The sequence below is a fragment of the Heptranchias perlo genome, chromosome 22, assembly GCF_035084215.1.
Source record: "Heptranchias perlo isolate sHepPer1 chromosome 22, sHepPer1.hap1, whole genome shotgun sequence".
Taxonomy (NCBI): domain Eukaryota; kingdom Metazoa; phylum Chordata; class Chondrichthyes; order Hexanchiformes; family Hexanchidae; genus Heptranchias; species Heptranchias perlo.
In genome coordinates this window covers 3,649,450-3,666,157 of record NC_090346.1, presented here as the reverse complement: position 1 = coordinate 3,666,157, position 16,708 = coordinate 3,649,450, and the positions used below count along the sequence as shown (strand labels likewise).

Here is a 16,708-nt window from a genome sequence, read left to right as displayed (position 1 = left end):
TCACAAGTGGATAGGGTGGTGAAGAAGGCATTCAGCATGCTTGGTTTCATTGGTCAGAACATTGAATACAGGAGTTGGGATGTCTTGTTGAAGTTGTACAAGACATTAGTTAGGCCACACTTGGAATACTGTGTACAGTTCTGGTCACCCTATTATAGAAAGGATATTATTAAACTAGAAAGAGTGCAGAAAAGATTTACTAGGATGCTACCGGGACTTGATGGTTTGACTTATAGGGAGAGGTTGGATAGACTGAGACTTTTTTCCCTGGAGAGTAGGAGGTTTAGGGGTGATCTTATAGAAGTCTATAAAATAATGAGGGGCATAGATAAGGTAGACAGTCAAAATCTTTTCCCAAAGGTAGGGGCGTCTATAACGAGGGGGCATAGATTTAAGGTGAGTGGGGAGAGATACAAAAGGGTCCAGAGGGGCAATTATTTCACTCAAAGGGTGGTGAGTGTCTGGAACGAACTGCCAGAGGCAGTAGTAGAGGCGGGTACAATTTTGTCTTTTAAAAAGCATTTGGACAGTTACATGGGTAAGATGGGTATAGAGGGATATGGGCCAAGTGCAGGCAATTGGGACTAGCTTAGTGGTATAAACTGGGCGACATGGACATGTTGGGCCGAAGGGCCTGTTTCCATGTTGTAAACTTCTATGATTCTATGATTCTATGATTAACGTCACTGTGGAAGGAATCACAGTTGAGCCGTATCCTATCCTCATGCAAACACCACACACGGTCACTTTCCAGACAAGGTCCTTGCTGGTCAGGAGAACGTATCTGACTAAGTTTTCCCTCCCCAGGCCCAGCGGTTCACAAACATATTTAAACAGTGCCACCATTAATAGCCCTAGGTAAGGAAACAGATACAAGAGGTCAGAAGTAGGGGGTTCACTTTCTGAGCTTGTGATCATGGCAGGGAACCTCAAGGGTAATGGGTCCAACATTTTCCCAATAGCACTGCCAGCAGGCGAGGGTCGGTACCACTAGTGTCTACTCAGAAAATTACCCCTTCGGTTTAACACTTTTTTGTTCATTTCTTTCTTATCTTTTTCAAAATATTTGCTGAAACAAACGATAATAGTGTCCAGGAGACTGTTTTGCTGGGTTGACCGTGCCTGATTGTGTGAAGGGGCTGAAATAACGGGCCGGACCTTGTTGGAAAAATAATAGTATGCTAACGACACACGTCTTTATTAATGTGCAAATCGGCCAGCAAATTCAGGGGATTAAGAGATAATTCGTGGGTTGTAAATCTCCAGATCTTGCTGGTCGGTTTACCACCCCCACTGTTTGCTTCACCCTTAGCCTCCCCATTATCTTTAAGAACTTGCTGGATTTGCACATTAATTACTCATTAAACTCGTCACAGAAAGTTAAATCTGGTAATTAACAATTTAAGTACCTTCTAACAACATAATAATTGTTAATGCAATGCCAATCAACCTCTCTGGACCAGAAACGGAACAATTTAAACTGTGGAGTCTCATTCCTTCAGGTGGTAAATTGTTCTTAGAAATTTTAAAAATGTCAAATTTTATATTTGTTCATTTTTTTGTTACTTTTCCTTTCTGTTTCTTTTTTTCTCCCTCTCTTAATCCGATCTTTCTTTCCCTCTCTTTATTTCTCTTTCTGTACCTGATTTGACTAATTCACCCTCCTCCTCAGTCGTTCCTCTGTTTTTTTCTCAATTCTTAAATCTCATTGGTTAAGGAGATAGACTGTTGGTCCTGCCCTTACTGATGTCCCAGATGCCCTGTTATCAGCTCGCACTTCCAGCAAATCACGCACAAAAAAGTTTTTGAGCTGTAGGGTGCAGAAAAAAGTCTTGAGATGCCCCCCTCCAACAAGTTCTGGCCCATTATTGTTATAGCATTACTTTAGAGATTTAACCATTAACCCAGGGTGTGGCAGTGGTTCTGTATTTTTGACTGTGTGTGGTGGTTTACCCCTTTCACACTGTTACCTTCCATATTGAATAGAAGCCAGCTTTCCTGATGATGTCCTTGGAGAGGGTGCAGAAGAGATTTACTAGAATGGTTCCAGGGACGAGGGACTTCAGTTACGTGGATAGACTGGAGAAGCTGGGGTTGTTCTCCTTAGAGCAGAGAAGGTTAAGGAGAGATTTGATAGAGGTGTTCAAAATCATGAATGGTTTTGATAGAGTAAATAATTTCAAATGGGATAAATACAAGGTGCATGCTGTTGACTCAAAGCAAGGTACACAAAGCATGAAACACCTGGAAGCTGGCTCCTGTGAATATATCTTGTAAATAATGAATACAATATTATATCATATAAACACTTTTATAGGTCACATTTACTGATTCCCTTTACTGTTTCCAGAGGCAGAAGGGTCGGTAACCAGAGGTCACAGATTTAAGGTAATTGGCAAAAGAACCAGAGGGGAGATGAGGAAACATTTTTTTACACAGCAAGTTGTTATGATCTGGAATTCACTGCCTGAAAGGGCGGTGGAAGCAGATTCAATAGTAACTTTCAAAAGAGAATTGGATAAATACTTGAAGGTGGAAAATTTACAGGGCTATGAGGAAAGAGCAGGGGAGTGGGACTATTTGGATAGCTCTTTCAAAGAGCCGGCATAGGCACGATGGGCTGAATGGCCTCCTCCTGTGCGTTTCCTCCTATGGTACAATGATACTGTCATTATCAGTCAGTGTTTTAAACATTTGTAAAAATGAGAACTGATAGTATATATAACAACAAACCCGGCCGGTTTTTAAACTTTAAAAATAATAAAATTAAATGGAGCGGCCCCTCAGCTCCAGCGCAGCGCGGCCCTCCAGCTCAAAGCCCATTCCTGCTCTTTAAAACAAACTGCTCAGTTCAATTTGTTATTTTTTTATTAAAGCCATGGCCACATCAACAGTTGGTTCTTCAATCTAGGTCTAAATCCCATTATGGTTTATGTAATTCTGTGCTGGGTTGTCATCTGTTGAGGACAGCTGGCCAGGACTGACTAATCTAGATGTAGGGATGGATAAGTATTCAGTCGTTTCATTTGATTACCTACGGGGATCAGGAAGTATTTATGCAGAATTTTTCCTCATCAGATTAATTAGCAGGATGAGGAATAAAGGGGCTTGGTGAGCCAAATAGCCTTTTCTCATCCATGCTTTCTTCTGTTTAAATTAGAAACCTGTTGGGGGAGAATTTTGTGTCTTGGCAAAGTTCTAGTAAAGAAAAAAAGGGCTTGAATTTATATAGCACCTTTCACAACCTCAGGATGTGCTTTTTTTAAAAGTACAGCCAATCTTGTAGGAAATGCAGCAGCCAACTTACGCACAAGCAAGATCCCACAAACAGCAATGAGATAAATGACCAGATATTCTATTTTAGTGAAGTTAGTTGAAGGATAAATATTGGCCAGGACACCGGGGAGAACTCCACTGCTCTTTAAAATACTGCCATGGGTTCTTTTACGTCCACTTGAGAGGGCAGATGGGGCCTTGGATTAACATCTCATCCGAAAGGCGACACCTCCAATAGTGCAGCACTTCCTCAGTACTCCATTGGAGTGTCAGCCTAGATTATGTGCTCAAGTAGAATGTGAACCCAAAACTTTCTGATCCAGAGGCAAGAGTACTACCACTGAGCCATGACTGACGCTGCCCAAATCTAGTACAAATCTAGCCAGAAGTCGACTACACACAATTTTTCTGGGGCAGCTCATTTCCATGATTATTCACAGATCCCAGTGTAGCATTAGCCTTATGCAGAGAGCTAGCTAACAGGGGGACCAGAAATTGGCGGTGTAGTTGAAATTTAAAGGGATGCAGCTACTTAAGCCGCATAGGGGAGCAAAGGTTCTTTAGAAAAGTTCGAAAGGCCTTGCAATCCATTGGCAGCCTTTGCAGAGGCTGAAATGAGAAAGAGAATGAGAAATGAGAATGGGAAAAGTGCCAGGTATGGCAATGAGCTGACCTGGGAAAATAGTGCAGCAAGTGCATTATGCTTCTGGCCAGATTTGCAATGGAACTTCTCCAGGACCTAAAAATCTATCCAAAGAGGTTTCTAAATTAAACATAAGAAAGTACGGAATGTGAAAAGGCCATTTGGCTCACCAAGTTCCAGTAAACCTAATGTGGAGGGCTGATGCAGAGTCTGGGGCAAGTGGCAGAGAGGCACAGTACCTGACCTCCTGTTTTATGTCTGGCAAAGTGTCCCTTAATGTTGCATGAGGTGGGTGTGACAAGGGTTGCCCTCTTTGGTATTGCAGGGTACCCTGCCCAAAAGGCAGCAGTGCAACATTCCCACAATATGCCTGAGGAGTAAAAGAACTGAAGTGACTTTCACAGCCTATTTTGCACCTTTGTTACAGGTTGGCTGCAGATTGCAAAGCTTTGCAACTGGCTCCTTGCTAGCCTAGAGTCATTGGGGGCAGTTGTCTTCAGCGATTGGCAGGTAGATGTGCCAAGATCTGCAGTACATTGGTAGCATAATGGCAGGTGCAGTCAATGTGGCTTAGGTCCATGCTATTCTCCATGGTATGCCTTATCATCTTGTACCACTTCAACCATGAAATACTATCATTAGGGCACACTAGAGTCAACACATGTCATAAAATGTGCCTTCCTTTATGGCCTACCACAAGACTCTGTAGCTTGCAATTAGATGCCGAGCTCCCATGAAAGCTGGTGGTGGAAAAGTTACTTTTCAATGTGCCCTTTTTTTCCCTTCTGTTCCTGTCATGCTTAAGTCCTGCAAATGATTCATTTACAAATTGTTTTCCAATGACTTACTTGGTAATAATGGATTTTTATGGGCGGACATTTCAAACCAAACATACTGTAATCAAGTAAAAATGATCTCCCATAAATAATTCCACCAATTCTACTATTTGTAAAGAACTATTGAGAAAAAAACCCTGAGAAAAAACAATACAGTACTAAAAAGGCACAGTAAACATTGCAATGAAGCGTGTTGTCATTTAAGAGCTCCATTGCACAAGGAGATTGCTATGCATGCCATTGAAAATGGCCCTTGTAAGGACAAAATGCAATCCTGGTGTGAATCCCGGGGTAGGTTTTGACTTTGTGCGAGGGTGTGAAATGGGTGACAGCGAATCGGGAGTCCATTTTACATCTCTCCCAATTTTATTTCCATTGAAGTCAATTCGTTATCACCCGTTTTACACTAATGCACCAGGTCAAGATCTGCACTTATTTTGCGTATTTAGCAGATATAGACTGCATTCATGTGGATGTCAATTAAGAGTGAATTTTCCACATTTGCACTCCTAGGATCGATTTTAGGATAGCTGGGCAGGGGCGTTCGTGGCGGGGGTGGGGGGCTGCTAAAATTCGGGATTCCTGGGTGGGGTCCGGAGCCCGGCTCCAACCTGCTCACTTCCGGGTTCCCCAGTGACGCGCTTAGATGCGCGCACAGCCTCCGCATGCGGGACTCCCGCCGGCAATTAAAGCCTGCGGGATCCCACTTAAACCAATTAATTAGATAGTTCAGGTCGTTTGCAGACCTGATTTGTAGGATATTTTAGGAGGGTTGGGATTTTCATATCAACTGAGCTTGTTTCCCTTACTGGGGGAAACACTCCCAGTTGAAACAGATGTGTTGCAGCCACCAGCCTGTGAGAGCTGCAAAGGTCCATTTGACAGGGGTGGGTGGGGGGGGGGTGGGGGGAGACCCTCACTCATTGCAGGAGGCCACTCTGTCACTTTGGACAAAGTTTGGCCTCCACCACCCTCCTCCTAACAACAAAATTCACCAACTTGGAACCTCAACCCCGGTGTGCAGACAAATGTACCTACCTTGCGGACCCCCTCAAATGTACATCTTCCGGATGGGGGCCGCCGTAGCTGCAGTCATGACCTCCTCGGAGGACGAACAGCATCACCAGCCTCGCCGTCCACGCCGTCCACCTCTGACACGTGGAGCTCCACAACACAGTGCTGTGACACATCCACCTGTACAGCAGGAGGGAGGGCAACCGCAGAGAGAGATGCGTCGCAGAAGGCACTACCCTCGCCACAGGGTCCACAGACCGAGGCTCAGCTTCCTGGACCTCTCTGAGGAGCAGTGCACACGGAGGCTCAGAGTCACTCGACATGAAGTTGAGGACATCTGCAGCCTCCTTGATGCCGAGCTGCTCCCGGCTGGCCCGAGCACCATATTCTTACCTGTTGCTGTCAAAATCACCACTGCCCTCAACAACTTCTCCTCCGGATCCTTCCAGGGTGCCACCGGGGACATCGCCGGTGTCTCTCAGTCGTCTGCACAAAAGAGCCCTGCAAATACTTCAATACCAGTTGGGGCGAACAACCCCTGTTTCTATGTTGTACATTCCATATAATTCTATGCAGTATGTTGTTGTTGTTGTTGTTTGGGTGATATAATGGGTGGCATCAGTTGTGGGTCTTCATGGTGATCCTCAGGAAAGGGCATTATTGCACAAACCAGACAAGATTTGCAAAGACATGGCAGTAGTGGTGATAACAAATTTTAATGTGCTTGGCAAAACAAACAAAACTAAATGAAAAACATGACATTCTGTCATACACCCTTGTGCATCCCCTTTGTGCTCACAAAACCTTAGCCTTATGTTTACGGGAACCCCTACGTGGTGCTACCCCTGTGGCTTCAGCAGAGGTAGTGGCAGGTTGCTCTTGTCCATGCCCTGACCGATGAGATGCTTTGGGCGGACGCCGTCTGGGTTTCGGTGCCCATGAGGGCCCCTCCAAAGACTGCTCCACCTGCACCTGTGCAGGGGCAGACTCACCACCTGGAGAGAGAGGAGGTAGCATTGTGGGGACTGGTTGAAGGGGGGGGGGCAACAAGTGAGACGTGGAAGCGCTTTGAGTGGCGTCCCCACTGCTAAATTTAAATCTGAGATAGATGGCTTTTTGGCAACCAAAGGTATTAAGGGATATGGGCCAAAGGCAGGTATATGGAGTTAGATCACAGATCAGCCATGATCTTATCAAATTGCGGAGCAGGCACGAGGGGCTGAATGGCCTACTCCTGTTCCTATGTTCCTATGTCCCCTTTCGCCATCATCCCTCTCCTGGCCCAGGCCCACATCACTTCATCCACCCTGCTGGACGACAGTTTGGAGGACTTGTGTGAAGCCTTGGAAGGCCAGTTGTAATGTATCTGTCAGCCTGTTTAAGGCGGCAGAATGTTGCTCACCCTGAATCTGAACGGCCGTTGTCAGGGCCTGAATGGACTCATTGTTGAGCTGTGCTTGAAGCTCGATGGAGGCTAGCCTTCACTCCATCGCAGACATTCCCGCACTTACCCGCGACACTCTCTCAGAGATGCCTTCACGTCCCTGTGACAGTATTCCACTCATGCAGGAGTTGGACTCCTCCATCCTCTGCGCGATGTACCTCGGCAATGTGCTGCTGGCTCTCGATGACTCTCCTTTTCATGGCTGGCCCCCAGGGTTCAGCATCTGCGTCCAGCTGAGCAGAGCCTGGAGAAGAGTGCTCCCACCAACACGGACTCTCCACGGCTGCCCCTGCCACCAGGGTCTGCTCGTGCTCACATGTGCATGGTGACTCACCATGTGCAAGCCCAACTAAGTGAGGACGGGGACCCACCGAGGTGTGTGTATCTGCGCTGGTGGATGGCTCGCTCAGATGTGATGATGCCCCCTCAGAGGCCGGCAGGTCCTCTGAGGAATCGCCCTCCGCAGGCACGGTGGTCACAGATGGCCCTGCAAGAGAACAAAAAGCAATACTAAGCATGTGGACAGATGTTGAGGTGCTGTAGATGCCAAGTGATGCTAAGATCATTCGCTATCATGAGTGCTGAGTGTTAGATTTCTGTCACCAGCCGCTTGTGCACTCCCAGTCTCGGCGTCAGTCATGGACAGGCACTCCAGCGTGCGGCTAATCTCCATTGCCTGCTGCTCCGTGTCCATTAGGACCACCTGATGTGGTGGATCCCCTCCGGTCCTTGTCCTCTCCCGGGCATTCTGGCATCTCTTTTCTTATCAAGGCAAAACACAGAGAGGCGTGATTGAGTGATGGTTGCATAGTGACCCACTGCATGCATTGGTGTGGGTGGGGGTGACCGTGAGGGAGATGAATGGGAGGGTGTGTTTGAGACATAGCCATGAAATTGTATGAGGATTGGGTTGCGTGGTAGTGTTCGAATGGGAACTGGGGTGGTGAGTAAGTGCAGGCAAGGTGAGGATGATGGTTGAGTGGATGTGAGGAGTGATGCGAGAGCGTTGTGGTGACAGTGCAGAAGGGGTTGTGTGGTGGTGGAGGTGATGTGGAAGACAGAGTGTGGGAGAATGCGTAAGTATACTCACTTTGGCTGACCTGGTTAGGTCATTAAAGCGCTTCCTGCAGCACTTGGAGTGAGGAGTCAGAAAACCTTGGAGCAGCCTTGACTCTGGCCTGCTCCATTCTATTATTTTGGTTCTTTGCTGCAGGAGGAACATTGGAGGACTGCCCCTTTAAATAGGGCTCCTCCTGCTGACAGCCTGTGATGCTGGTGCGTAGTCGCCCGCTGCGCAGGTCTGCAACGGGAAACCTGGAAGCATGCGTAAGTACCTTCAATTAGGCTGCGTTAACCACGCGCCCAGCCAACCCCCCGCTGCCAACCCGCCTCCCTCCTAATATCGGGCCCCTTGGAACAGAGCAGCAGACACCAGGAGTACTTACTAGAATGTGCGGTATGGAGGACACTGAGCCTGTTATGCAGCCAACCCAACTTTCTGTCCAATTAGATTAAAGGGCAAAAAAAAACCAAGCAGATTGTGCAGCAAGCATGCAGTTCTCGACACCCAATATTCCAATCTGTTTGGTTGACGTGCACGTCTCTGCTCCAGGATTGTAATAGCAGAATATGACTCTTTTAGTTGTGGATTGTGAAATTTTGTACACTTACATTCTGTGAACAGCATTTCCAAATTTGATTAAACTTTGCAACATTTGGTTTGAAAGTTAGTTCTGGCAATCTCACACAGTTGCCTTACCTCGTGAAAAAGGGTTTTGACTTCTGAAAAAGACATGAGTGATGGTACAGAGCCAACTGGTGGGAGTTGGTTACACACTAAAAATGCAACAGGCTTCTTGTGTAACAGATTGCTCCTGGCTGTCGGGGAGAGAATGACAAAATAATAACAAAAATGATATAATAACAGAAATATATAATATGAAGAATCTTTGTGATATGTACTTTAATTTTCCTTTTAGTTTGATTTGCCAGACTTATCACATGACTTTTTATTTGTAATTCACCAGATTTATTGATTACTGTGAATGATCATAATTAATAAGGCTTTTTGATTACAGTGTACGTTGTAATTGATAAAGCTTACTCATTACAATGTGTGGTTGCAACCGATAAATTTTATTCATTACAGTGTGCAGTTGTAAATAACAAGTTTCTAGAATTTGTTCAGATTTGTTTTGCATTAATAGCAGTACTACATCATGCAATAAAATAATTGGATGGATAATAATACGCTGAAGTCTATATGGGGTGTACAGCATGCTAAATCACTGAATAGCTCCAAAGGTGCAGTGAAAGTTGCAATTATTTAATAGTTTAAGTATATTAATTATTTATATTCCTGGAAACAATATTATAAAAATATTACGCAGAGAGAACATCCATCAACGTATATTAATATGGTAGCATTAGTGTGTTAATGTGATTTCTCACTGTTGCTCCTATAAAATTGTTTCTTCGTGCTTATGGAATGAGTTATAGCTTTGTCACACAAAGTGCAAAAAACAATTAACGCCGCTTCTGTCAAATAAACAGAAGGATTTATTCAAATTATTTTTTGACTACTGATTTAACACTTAAAAAATATTATAGGAAGAATATTAGAGCCATGAAAAAGATACAGTGAAGATTTAATAAAACAATACCAGGGATGAGAGCTTATAATTATGAAAAGAGGTTCCAAAAACCTGGTAACTTCCTGGTCTGTATGGCTCAACTACTCATTGTCTTAACAATGCTGGAGCACACTATCGAGTCAATATTAATAACTGATATCTTTTGCACAGGAAACCATTTCTGCATCCCACACTCTGACATTACTTGCTAGTGCTACTTAATCACTGTTCTCTCGCAACTTTGGCAGGTTCCTCTCCCCAAAGTTGACTCAGGTTAACTCACAAATAAACGACGTTGTCCAGGAACCTCTTTCCTTCTCATTAGGGCGTGAATAAAGATCCAGAAAAAATGAAGCAATGTGGGAACCTGTAGAAAAATTAGCTAGGTTAAGCGGATTTTACTGACGTACAATTGCAAATCCCTTGTACCATATCCCAAAGTACAAAGCTTATACTTTCCATTCTCTTCCTTTTGCCATTATTTCGGAAATATTCCACAGCTTGTTTCAGGCGTGGCACGATATAATGTGTTTGATAATACTGAAAATAGTGATTTAAATCAATGTCAAAGTATCTGGACATACAGCAATATTGTGGAATACCATGAAACAATTATTTTTTTCTAAAATGCAATGTTTTGTCCAAGTGTATTTCTCTTAATCCATTTGTTAATGGTTATATTATGATTATCATTGTTTAGATAATCACAGCACATACAAACTGGATGACTCTGAAGGGCATCATAGCCATGCTCTATTCCATTCTCAACTGACAGCTATGAGCATACAGTGCAGGGGATACTGAACAGCTATCAGGAGTAGAGACCCTGGCTCATGGACACTGAGGCCCATCGTTACTCCTATTGCCAAGGTGAGATCAACTAACTCAGCACAAATGGAACCTGGTACCTGCCCACCTGTAAGACCCAGCCTCATGCTGGACACTGGATTGATCCATTAAGTTGCAGGTGTCCAAAACATGGCCTGTGGGCTGGAGTGCCTTTTACTTGTGGTTCTCTTCTTCTTTGTGCTCTACACCAACTAGTAACATTGGAAGCTTGCTAAGGATGGCTCGGGATTTATTACCTTTCTCACATCCTTTTTACATCAGAAATTCTGGAATTGATGACTAGGTTTCAAGCTCCCCAGCCTTGGAGGACCAGCAAAAGTTACTCACTGATTGGTGGATTTAAACCACTGAGGGGGCAGCCTCTTTGTACAAATCAGGAATTGGCCTTTACCAGTCCTCCAGGCATCCGGAAGGTTTAAAGAGCTGAGGCTAAAGTTTCCAAGTTGTCAAACTCTATGTAGGCAGGGAGGCAGCAGCAGAGAAGATCAAAATGGGGAGCAAATAATTGGGGAGGACAGCAATGACGCAGACCAGGTCATGCCTAGAAATGAACAGCAGAAAGCTAAGCCAGCCAATTCCTCCGTGGGAGGTTTGGATTTTGGTCTGGACGGGAGGCTCATATTTTTGTGTATGCGGTTTAGCATTTATTTTGCCTATGGGGGTCTCACATTTTTATGTAATCATATGTGGGTCATTCAATGGTTGTAGTTCATGTATCCAAAAGGTTGAAGACCCCTGTACTAAGCATTAGAGATCAAGTTGATAGATTAGAATGAATTTAAAATTCATTATTATAACTGTAACATTTTATTCAGCAACACAATTTTAGATAACATTAATTTTATCCTGTGAAAACATTAATTTTAAAAACTACTGTCTAGATATTATGCAGTTTTCTTCAGAGCATCGAAAGTCATTGCAAGGAGGAAGAGAGCCTAACATTGGTCTCCTCCCCCTCCATAAAGGCCCAATACACTTTGATATATCCAGGGCCATTGTAACTACCTTTGCACAAGGTATATACTATATGTTATACAGAACTGGCTCTGCTACTCTCACCGGCCCAGGATTACGTCCACTCGCAGCACCCGTCCAAAGGACAGTCTGCTCCTGTCCTCAAACCCAGGAACACCTCCACTCCTGTCCTGGGCTCTGGAATGTATCTGCTCCTGTGCCCAGCTCTAACAACAGTTGCACATTCCCTAACCCTAACACCTGTCCTCAGCCCCAGGAACACCTCCACTCTTGGCTTCAGCACCAGGAATGCCTCGGCCTGCTTCAGGCCCTAATCTCTGTAGTTCCCAGTTGCCAAATAACAAAGAACCAATGCTGGTTCATTTCTGTTTCAATTTAGGCCTTATGTCTGGGCTCTAGCTCCCACTTTACCAAACTGTTCTGCTCTCTGGCTCCATGCGTCATTCCCCATCCAACTGCTACACTCCCTGGCTCAGAACCTAGAAAACTCAGGAGCAATGTCACGGGAGATGAACTAGTATCCTATAGTAATCATTCATTGTGATGTGCACTTGATGAGTGACTATCAATTTCTCCCATCCTCATTCACTAAAATGGAAAACTCTGTTCAGAAGAGAAACTGCTTCCAGCAAACCTTATGAAACTTATCACCTGGATGTAGTGAAAATTAATATTCCAAAAACTGTATGGTGGAATCACAGCAAAAATTTTGAAGATGGAGAAAGTGAACTCGAGGTGAGTCCTTCACATTTTGTGCTCTCAGTTTCTAATATTTTAAAATCGTAGGTATTTTAAATAAAATGTACAGCACAGAAACAGGCCATTTGGCTCAACTGGTCTATGCTGGTGTTTAGGCTCCTCACGAGCCTCCTCCCACCCCTCTTCATCTAACCCTCAGCATAACTTTCTATTCCTTTCTCCCTCATGTGTTTATCTAGCTTCCCCCTTAAATGCATTAATGCTATTCACCTCAACCACTCCTTGTGGTAGCGAGTTCCACATTCTAACCACTCTCTGGGTAAAGAAGTTTCTCTTGAAATCTCTATTGGATTTATTAATAACGATCTTATATTTTGGCCCCTGGTTTTGGTCACCCCACAAGTGGAAACATTTTCTCTATGTCTACCTATTTGACAATATGGATATCAAGGTAAATAACAATTATGAAACAGTGCTATATTATTGGAAATCTGTTTTATAAGTTAACTGCACAAAAACCATACCATGCAAGTGGTGGGGTGGGTTATTGTATCCAGGACATTGTTTGGTGCCAATGATCTCAACAGGTGATCAGGACATCTGTTGAGCAGAAGCTGGCTGCCTCCCACTGGGAAGGAGAGAAAATCAGTGGATGACTCACCCAGGCTGTTCTTGGGCATCACCTAGCTCCCAGTTACAAAGAAACAGGGACCTATGAACAAGTTGCTTGCTACCCTTTCAGTTGGGGAAATATGAATAGTGGAATGGAAGCTAAAAAGCAGGTGGAATAAGAACAGGGTGAAAAAAACAATATTTTTCTTTTTAAGAAAAGCAAATCAGTTAATTTCACTGGAATATGCATTATTGCAATGTGAATGCCTGCTCATTATATACTTCTAGAATCATAGAAGTTTACAACATGGAAACAGGCCCTTCGGCCCAACATGTCCATGTCGCCCAGTTTATACCACTAAGCTAGTCCCAATTGCCTGCACTTGGCCCATATCCCTCTATACCTATCTTACCCATGTAACTGTCCAAATGCTTTTTAAAAGACAAAATTGTACCCGCCTCTACTACTGCCTCTGGCAGCTCGTTCCAGACACTCACCACCCTTTGAGTGAAAAAATTGCCCCTCTGGACCCTTTTGTATCTCTCCCCTCTCACCTTAAATCTATGCCCCCTCGTTATAGACTCCCCTACCTTTGGGAAAAGATTTTGACTATCGACCTTATCTATGCCCCTCATTATTTTATAGACTTCTATAAGATCACCCCTTAACCTCCTACTCTCCAGGGAAAAAAGTCTCAGTCTATCCAACCTCTCCCTATAAGTCAAACCATCAAGTCCCGGTAACATCCTAGTAAATCTAGAAAGTGATTGAAATATTCTTTAGGCAGATTATTCATTTAATCTTTCTTGATGTAAATTATTAAATGTATTTTCTACCTTTCTCATCAAAGACTTTGAAAAACCTGACATCTGGATCCCACACTTCAACCTCCCCGTCCGCAGGTCTGATGAATATCCCAAATAAATCTGAACTCAGTTGAAAGAGGCCAGAGAGAACGCTGCAGGAAGAAAGGACATTTCTGATTTTGAACCCAATAGGTTACAGCTAGTAGGCCACTCAAACATTTAGTAATCAGATTTAGTCTCTTTAAACATGCAAGGAGGAGATGGATGGACATTTGGATATGCTGGGGAGGGGTGGCTGTATTACTGGCTTGCAGCTCAAACCAATGACTCACAGATGAGAGTATCTAGTTACATTCAATAGTTGAAGTCAGTGTACATAATTGGGTGGTGTTTCAGCCTTGACCTGCTGATATAAATTGTTAGAACTACCTGTTGGTTTGTTAGTAGGTCACTACAATAGATTAGCTACACAAATCCCCATCTCCCTTACTCTGAAAGTCAGCCTCAATGCACTGAGGTATGAATCACCTGTGGCTAACACATCAGAGTTCAAGTAGATATTTAGTGAGGCCTGTGTGAACTATGGCTGTGAAACCATTATTGTTTCATAAGAATTCATCCTTAGTTGCTAATCCTAGAACATTGTAACGGCATACACCATTCCTGCTGTACAGATTCCTGTCATAAATTTATTTTGACTGTTACTGGTGTTGTGTGCAGAGTTTGGGATCAGGTGGGACAGAGATGAGAATTATCTTTTTTATTTGCTGTGGATGCTGGGTCAATTGAAATTTTCAAGACTTGAGTTTGATAGATTTTTGCTGGGTAAGGGTATCAAGGGACCTGGAACAAATGGAGTTGAGGTACAGATCAGCCATGATCTAACTGAACGGTGAAACAGGCTCAAGGGGCTGAATGGCCTACTCCTGTTCCTATATTCCTATATATACTTGGAAAAAATAGTATCCCCTATAAGGAAGCCTTAGGTATTTTTAATAAATAATAAATGATATTCCCTGAATTTTGGGTGGATAATTTCATAGATTTTTTTAATACAATCATGGAAAATCTCAACCTATTTCAGGATACAAGATAGAAAGTGTCAACAAGACTGAGTACAATGGCCTGCCCAACTACTCATCCACCAAACTCACAGATAACTGTGACTATCACATCTGATATCATAACTTGGATACTATTTTGAATCCGATCCCCCCATGGTTTAGTAGGTAAATGCACCACTTGACGTGATACTGAGCCATGTGGAGTACAAAAAGTCTCTGGTCCAGTTCTCTGGTCAGTACTGATTAAGCTGATCTAAGCTGGGACACCAGTTGGGACACTAAAATTGGCCTTAAAGTCTCTGCGTACGGAGGGGGAAAGATCAGACTGGGCTCCCATTCCTAACCACCATCCAGCCAGTGCATGTTTGCAGACCATGTGCTGAGATTCCAACCCCAATTCATCTCCAACACAAAGACCGCTACTTCCACATCCATAACATCCCCTGCCTCAGCCCATCTGCTGCTGAAATCCTCATCCGTGTCTTTGTTACATCCAGACTCGACTATTCCAATTCTCTCCTGGCCGGCCTCCCACCCTCTGTAAACTTCATCCAAAACTTTGCTGCCCGCACCAAGTCCTGCTCACCCATCACTCCTGTCCTCGCTGGTCTACATTGGCTCTCGGTTCCCCAATGCCTCAAATTTTAAAATTCCCCATCTCTGCCAACCCTGCCCCTCCCCCCAACCCAGAACTCTCTATTCTTCTTACTCTGGCTTATGGTGCATTCTCCCACCTTTGCCCCACCATTGGCAGCCGTGCCTCCAGGAGCCCAGGCCCTACACTCTTAAATTCCCACCCTAAACCCCTCTGCCCCTGCACCTCCTTTCGGGGGCTGTTACCAGCTGCTACTCACTCCCCCCTTTCCAATTGCTTCCCTGCTTCCCGCCTCGACCTGGGTCCGAGCCAACTGATCTTCGTTCTTCGCAGGACTGGCAAGCTGGATCTGGCACCCACAGCTCGCTGGTAGTAATCAAATGAGGTCAACAGACCAATTCCGCCCCAATTTGGGCACCATCCAATTTCTAGGCCAGTGTCTTCAGGAGGAGACAAGAGAAAAATGAGGAGGGAAGAGGACAGGGGCAGGGTGGGGGGGGGGGTCATTTCATTCTTTAATTTTCCTATTAATTTACTTTACCAAATTCATTGCATGTAGGAGAAATATTATGTCTTGTTTGTCTCTGATGTATGTTTCCATATAGGTACAGGTTCAGATGCAGACATAGTGCAGACGTAGGTTAATAACAGACGGAGGCACGTGCGATGCTGAGCCCTTACATTAAAACAATGAAATAAGATAGACACCAGCACTAAATAACTCACCGTTGCAATGGGAAATATGGTCTCAGCTGTTCCTCTGTTACACTGCAGCAATAAGATAAATGAGCACAGCAAAAGATCATTACTGATTTCAAACAATTTCAGTGACACATGGCATTAATGTGTTAAAAAAAAGAGAAACGACCATTTCTGCATTTTATAGAATTTGATGCACAATTTTTTTAAAATGAGTTAAAACATATTTGTTCAAATGCAAATGGAGACCAACACTTTTATGATAAAGTTGGGAAAAAAATGAAAAAATATTTGAATTGGAAATAGCTTTCATTCTCCCCCAACAGGAGTGTTTTGTTATTGGACAGGCACAGCAGTGTAGCACGCCTTTCTATACCTGAACAGCTTCTTGCTTTGTTGCTCATCCCAGTAATCTATGTCCCACTGCTTCAGCTCGCCTTCATGGCCATGGCTCCCTGCAAACTGCTGCAGACTCTTCAGTTCCTGCTGTGCTACTGTCAAATTAAAAAGAATTTTGCATCAAAGAAAGAAAGACTTGGATTTCGTGCCCTCAGGATGTCCC

General features: G+C 44.0%; 1 long non-coding RNA gene across 1 annotated transcript; it reads right to left on the bottom strand.

Annotated features, from left to right (window-relative positions):
* Window positions 1–9,032: 9,032 nt before the first annotated feature.
* Window positions 9,033–13,899, bottom strand: LOC137340832 (uncharacterized). Its single transcript, XR_010966872.1, has 3 exons — window positions 13,819–13,899; window positions 10,130–10,213; window positions 9,033–9,091 (listed from the first exon to the last, which is right to left on the bottom strand). It is a non-coding gene; the product is annotated as an uncharacterized lncRNA (long non-coding RNA).
* Window positions 13,900–16,708: the final 2,809 nt, after the last annotated feature.